Raw genomic sequence first — 7,162 nt, forward strand, 5'->3', positions numbered from 1 at the left:
CATCCTTCCCTTCCCCACCAGTCCAATGCCAGCAGAGCAGGACGGACCAGCGCCACCAGCGCAGAGCTCTCATCCCTCTGTCACCCCTGGAGTGTTCTCTGATCTAGGCAAGATGCTTTCATGCACCAGGCCTCTACCACAGCTCAAAAACCAAAGGTCACGGAGATGTAATCAATATGGCTGTGTATGCTGCCATTTAAACTGTTCTCAGTTAACTGGAAACGAGAAAGCTTCTAACTCCCCCTCTCCCCCTCTAGTGCCCTGACACACTGGGGCACAGACATCCCTCCTGGAATGCCATGGGATTAGAGGAACCTGAGCTGCTCAGTGATGCCAGGGGTCCATCACGCCCACTCTGCCCTGAAAAATGCCTTCATTGCTCCCTGCCATAGTTACCCACATGAAAAAGGGAAATAACTGCTCTTCACACCATCTGCCAGGGACCTTAAAGACACTAAAGACAGAGATGCACAGAAACACACCTTTGTGCAGATCTTCTCTTACTCTCACTCACTAACAACAAACTCTCCATTACCAACACTGCTTTGCTTTTACCAGGTCTAACAACCAATGCTGCAAACATTTGAACTGAACAAACATTTCACATAGAAACAACAGTTCTGGACCAGTACCAGACATGTTTTTTTTTTCCCCAACCCAAATCCCCACTTAACTACTTCCATCATGACATTGCCTGTTACAACCTGAGAATGTTATTTCGTCTGCATGCGCATCAGCACCCAATGCTCGTGTGTAGATTCTTGCCCATTTGCTTAACTTCATCTTAAAGATAATACAATTTAATCTGGCCCATAACAAGTGCCTCCAGTACCAAAATATGGGCAGATGCTTTAGCTGGCACTAGCAGTAGGATCTCGAGGGAAGCATTGCTTATTGTTTCTTGGATAGGTTGAAATAGGCTGAGACAGCAGATCAGATCAAGATGTGCTTTACTAGACAGGCTGTAGCAAGTGCTGCTTTCTGGTTTGCACATCCACAATATGTTCTTTATTGGTGGCAGATGTGGTTTGGAATGCTTTTGAACAGCATAAAGGAACAAAGCCTTGTTCTCTTCCACGGTGGGAGTTTTAAGATGAAACCAGAATGCCAAAATACTTGGATGAACGCATTAAATGAACACACAGATGATTTGTGCTTCCTCCCTCCAAACATGGCTGCACTCAGCAGCAGGACTCCCCCTGCAGCAGGAACACAGCACCTCAGAGCCAAGGTGAGATCTTTTTGTACTTAATTTCATCCCTGTTAAAGAGAGCTGATATGCACAAATCTGGTGCTTTGCTGCTGGTTATAATACTCTCTGTATTATTATTTTCACCATTCAAAAACGATAATTCTTCCTCTAGGTTACTTTTGAGCAGAGGAATTCTGGATAATGGAAGATGTTAGATCCCCATAATCCATGTGCAATATGAAGGCAGCAATGTGTGCTACCAGCAGACAAGTAGAAGAGCTAATACACAGAATCATGGAATGGCCTGGGCTGAAAAGGACCACAATGACCGCCTAGTTTCAACCCCCTGCTACGTGCAGGGTCACCAACCAGCAGACCAGGCTGCCCAGAGCCACATCCAGCCTGGCCTCGAATGCCTGCAGGGATGGGGCATCCACAGCCTCCTTGGGCAACCTGTTCCAGTGCCTCACCACCCTCTGTTTCTTACACGTCTTACCTGAGGCTCTTGCTCTGTTACAGCTCGAATCCCAGCCCCACCAGTGCTCAGCCACCACATCCTCTTCAGCACAAAGCCATGTGAGCACACACTTAGCTGCATCAGGCCCAGGAATGGAAGTGCTTGGTGTCTCCTTGGAAAGAACATTTCTGAAAGGCTTAATCATACAGCGTCTGAATAATCTCCAAGACCAACTTCCAAGGAGCAAGTATTTTTTGCTTTGGGGAGAAACAAAGCAAGGTGGCTTAGCTCTATATTTCACTTTCAAAGCAGTTGTGTTAGGTTTGCCAGGAGATAGGCAGCTTTCATTGCTTAGAATTGGCAGGGCTTCACTGTCTCAAAAATGCCTCAGCAATAGACAGTACAGAACAGAAACTTATCTGTGTTTAGAAATAGACCCAACTGTTATTAGAAGGTATCAAGCAATGTTTTTGGTCTTTATCAGTGTAATGTAGTGGGGACAGTATAAAAGGATAACTGTTGTTACACAACAAATGAGGAAACACTGCTTTACCCAACTTACTGCAGCCCAGCGTGAAACATTAACTTTGCTCTGAATTACGGCAGGATGTAAAGCAGCCTGAACAAAAACGCGGGTTTGAAAATGTTTTGAAGGGATTTAAAAAACAAATAATAATAACTGCAATCTCTCCTTCGGGTTTTAAATCTCAGGAAATTCAAAGCCTTACCAGCATTTGCACAGTTCAGTACAGCTATGGACGGGGTCCCCAGCCAGCTCTGTGTGTCCTGGGGAGAGGTGTGAGGCACTGGAACAGGTTGCCCAAGGAGGCTGTGGATGCCTCCATCCCTGCAGGCATTCAAGGCCAGGCTGCATGTGGCTCTGGGCAGCCTGGGCTGCTGGTTGGCAGGGGGTTGAAGCTAGACGGTTGCTGTGGTCCTTTTCAACCCAGGCCATTCTATGATTCTATGATACATAAGGATGGTTAAGCATGGTTACAGTACTGGAGCACCTCCGGGCACTGGCACAAACAACACTGCCAGTTCCTATGGCCAGAAATCTGAGCTGCTTCTGAACCGATGGCGAACACCAACCACCTGTATGGCACTCGTCACCAGCACAGAGAAAGCAGCCAGTGTGTCCCGAAAGGCCCTCTGTCCTATTTACTGCTGCAGCCACACTTGCCGAGGACCACACACACCCAAAGCAGTTACAGTGCAACTGGAAAAGTACTGAGCAGTGTCCCCGTGGGACCGGCGGCACCCCAAGCCCCAGTGCACTCCCAAGGAACTTGTTTATGACAGGGCCATACATCTGCCTGCAGAACGCACGCACTGCACCACGAGGGAGACGGCAAGAGAAGGAAGAGAGCCAATGCTCTCATTAACCTAACTATTAACGATTGCCTTCTATTGCCACATTAAGGTATTTTAAATGAATTTATCACTACTTCACATCAGATGCCAACCTGCTGGGACAGCAGTGAAGCAGAGTGCCACAGTATGCGACATGCTTCAGACAGAATACATCAGCAGCACTGTAACAGACAGCAGAAGTGATCATTTGTAATGCTGAAACCTGTGCACAGAGCTTCTTCCCACGTTAAGATGTTTCTAAATTTCAGGTGAATAAACACGCTTGGAAAATATCAAGTTCACCCTGTACAAAGCCAACGAGATGAAGTTTTATATCCAAAAATTTGCTCTGAACAGAAGCATCTCTCTTAGAGACACACAGATTTGTGTCCCTTTTTCTGAACATCAGTTGCTAACAGCAGGGCCCTGCCCTGGAGCAGCAGTCAGCACCTGGTGCCTCCTCAGCAAACACCTCCCCCACACTGCGGTGCAGTGCTGGATCTGCAGAGCTTCTCAGAAGTTGTGTGCCTGATTTGGTGAGGCCATGCAGGGCTGCCCTGCAGAGCCATCCTGGTTCTCTGCAGCCAATCCAGGTGAGCCTTCAGGAGAGCCAGGCGTTGGGTCTGCAGCCACCAGATAGATGTGACCTGAGCAAGAACAAAGCACAGCCATTCATCCCATCAGTCATGCGAGGCAATATGCAGACAAAGTGTGTTTCCTGAGCCCTGCAGCCTGGGCCTAAAGATGTCCCCACCACAATTGTTGCTTTCTCATCTATATATTTTGGTCAGGCTAAAACTGCACCTATTAAAAAAAATAGTTTGTGCAGAATATTTGAGAAATGGGAGAAAGGGAAGCCAGGAAGCCATCCTTCCATGACACAGCATGCTTCAAGAGGAGGAAATGCTAATAGAGTCCTTCAGTGGTGTATCAGACTGATCAGCAGGTCCCAGCTGCACAACAAGATCTCAAACCACTGCCCTTTCTTGGTTGAATCACTCCATCACAGGCTATTTATTCAAATCTGAGCTTAAATTCTGTATTTTACAATGAGAGCACCCCATCCTCAACTCCAAAACGCACTCTGGTTTTTTTTTTTTTTTTTTTTTTTTTTTTTTTTTACAAGATACAGAAGCTGTCACTGTGTCCTTAGGGGGTGCTCCTGCTTGCGGGACGCCCGCCACTGCAATCATGAATAAAACCTGCTTTTATCAGAGATACTGTCCTGACAAAATTATTTGGATATTTCCAACAAGGCAGAGCAGCATGGGAGCCCTCCTCACTGCCTTGGAACCACCAAAGGACACCACTGCAGTGCACCAACAGCATTCCAAGCCCTGAGTCTTGGGCAACTCAACTGCAAAAAGCAGATGGCTGCACGTGCAGCAGAAGCACAGGAGCCTTCAAAGGCTGTTTTAACACCAAAATGCCATTCATTAAGCTAAGAGGGGAAGAAAAAACAAGTATTATACTAGGAAATTCAGACTATACTGACACGGTAGCATTTTCTGGGCAGTGTTGCTGTCTGACACCTACCGCAATGTCTCAAAACTGAGAGTATTGGATTTTTGTGCAGCTCCGGGCAGGGGGAGCACACAGACGCGTCCGGCACTGTGGGACACAGCAGTCTCAGCATGTTTGCCAAGCAGCTGTGCCCAGGGGTCAGTTCTGGACTCCACATGGGCTGTGAATGGAAGCTGGGGCTGTGGGGGAGCTGCAGAGCTGCCTCTCCTTGAAAACAAACAAGGAACGGGCAGTCAGGGCCCGGCTGCCCATAGATCAGTGCACTAAAAATACCTCGAGAGCGAAACCATAGAAGACCAGCCAGACAACATCTATTTCTCCCCTCTTTGCCAAGTGTGAAGAAAGAGACAAAGGAGGAAAAATCCCAGTGCTGGGAACAGGTCTGACCAGCTGTGCCACATTTCACTGCTCACCCTCCCCTCTAACACACAGGGCTGTCTATCTCAACCAGACTTTGTCAGCACTGTGAGGCACCTCCAGCCCCTACCCCAAGCAGGCTTCAGCCCATTGCCACCAACGTTCCTCAAACCCAAAACAGGGCACCTTTTCGTCTGCAGACGCACGTGGCAGCCAGCAAGGTGTTCGGCTGCTGTCACCACAGAGGTCACACAGAATATTCCAGGTGCTGCACCAAACCCATCGTGAAGTGTCACTAAAGGAACAGTACATCTCTTCTTGTCCATTACACTTCTGAACGCTGCTTTTACAGTATCTAAAATTACCTACAGGTCTCTGCAGTGTCACATGAATTTCTGCAGTGATCTTTCCTGCCCCGCTGAGCTGGGCTCCTCAAGCCCTGGAATATCCTTTTCTCTGGCTATAATGAGATTTCTGTTCCAAACAGAGATTAAGGCCAACGTGCTTTCAGAAATGCGAGTCTTCAAATTCAGAAATTCTCCTTTTTGGGTTTGCAGCTTCCAAAATGCTTTCCCTTGTCTTCCTGGCTGTGCATTCTTCACATTATTGTGTGACGTGCATGAAATATTCGCTGCCACAGTTAAGACTCAAGCTTACATACTCTGTTAGCTTTATTGCTGAAACCACCACAAAGGATTCCTCTAACTGAAATCTACCTCCTTCTCCTTTCAAAAGGAGCCTCTTATTTGCTCATACTTCATTTTAAAAGGACACTGATACAGATAATGGCTCAACTGCTTGTCTGTAGCAGATGTCCTTAAAGATTTGAGCATTATGTTATTACAACTTAATGCAAAATGAAACACATACTGGGTAAGTTATCTACTCTGTAAAATAGATTTTCAGAAGTCAACAAGTCTTACCTCGAGTAGTAAGTCCTCCAGACACTGAGGTAAGGACATGAGGCTCTAAGCTGGTAATGAAATCCATATGATCTTGGGTCAGACGTTCCAAAAGTAGGTAATAAGACTGGCTTAGCTTTTGATATTGCTGAAAATGAAAGAAGTATATGTTAGTAATAAATATGGACATCTGCATTAACTGATATTAATGACGTTAGCAGATCACAGAAGACCACATTTTTATGACGTGTTAAATTGTAATTTAGCCATTAAATCAGAACATTTACATAGGGAAAATATCTTCGTGTCCTTGGTAAATTGAAACTTTTCCAATTTACCACAGGATATAAACTACTAATTTAAAACCACCTCTGGATAGTATTGCCCTGCTCTGACATGCGACGTAGCCTTCAGTCCAGTGAAAGCAGTGTAACAGGCTGTTCAGCATGTCAGCTGGACAGGCCTGGTGCTTGTATCTCACCTTCTGCAGGAAATCTCACTGGGATTTATCACACATTTCCCCCAAGTTCTCTCAGAGATGTATTCTCTGTGCTTAAGTGAGTTCCTGCACAGGCAAAAGCACCTGCCTGTTTGTTTGGCACAGTGAGCAAGCTTACTCTTAAGGACCTGTGTTGAGGACATGTATTTCTGCATGGCTAGGAACGTACAAAATGCCTGCGCTTCACGATACAACCAGTAAACAGGTCTTCACTGAGAGAAGCTTTTCCAGTTGTAAGGATTTCCTTCTTGTGATAGGCACAAATCTGGATGTTAACCATCTCTAGCTGTCCAGAATTTGTCTCCCCCAGAAAGAAAATGACAGTTCTGAACAAAACATGGAAAAGAACAAAATTCAGCATTTTTCTTTTTTTTTTTTCTTTTCTTTTTCCTTTTTTTTTTTTTCCACCCAGAAAAGCTTAAAGCTTAAATCCTGGTAAAGCTCCGCTTTCACATGGCAGTTTTATCACCCCTGTATTTTAGATGTCTCAATGTAAATCAATCTAAGTAATCAAACTGAAAAATGCACGTGAGCTGTTGTAGACCCTTCTGTCTCATCATAACAATATAAAGCCTGTGGTGGTGTTATTCCATGTTTCAAGAGAAGACTCCCAAGATGAGCAATTGCTTACTAGCAAGTCACTGTCTGTGTTAGCAAACAAGCAGCCATCCCCAGCCACACAGCGGGGTTCCATCCATCGCCAGCCTTCCAGTGTACAAAGGCATGCAGGATTCCTGCTTATGCAGCTCCCACACCTGATCCTATGCAGCCATCTCCTGCCCCTCGCAGTGCTGCCACAACCTGCTGGCTGCTGGCCCTCACTGACATCTAGCGTTCCCTGTGTGAGCTCCACGGGCAGCAGAAGCACTTTCCCAGTG

General features: G+C 46.2%; 1 long non-coding RNA gene across 8 annotated transcripts in view; it reads left to right on the top strand.

Annotated features, from left to right (window-relative positions):
* LOC122164326 overlaps positions 1 to 1,496 on the top strand; it is a 49,347-nt gene extending 47,851 nt beyond the window's left edge. For 7 of the 8 annotated variants that reach the window (XR_006170206.1, XR_006170202.1, XR_006170199.1 and 4 more), the window contains one exon: positions 1,022 to 1,496. This is a non-coding gene — a long non-coding RNA (uncharacterized LOC122164326). The remainder of the gene's footprint in view (positions 1 to 1,021) is intronic. The other variant, XR_006170200.1, reaches the window with a different exon arrangement.
* Positions 1,497 to 7,162: the final 5,666 nt, after the last annotated feature.

The sequence above is a fragment of the Centrocercus urophasianus genome, unplaced genomic scaffold, assembly GCF_019232065.1.
Source record: "Centrocercus urophasianus isolate 14NV4802_14NV808 unplaced genomic scaffold, USGS_Curo_1.0 seq_26, whole genome shotgun sequence".
Taxonomy (NCBI): Eukaryota; Metazoa; Chordata; class Aves; order Galliformes; family Phasianidae; genus Centrocercus; species Centrocercus urophasianus.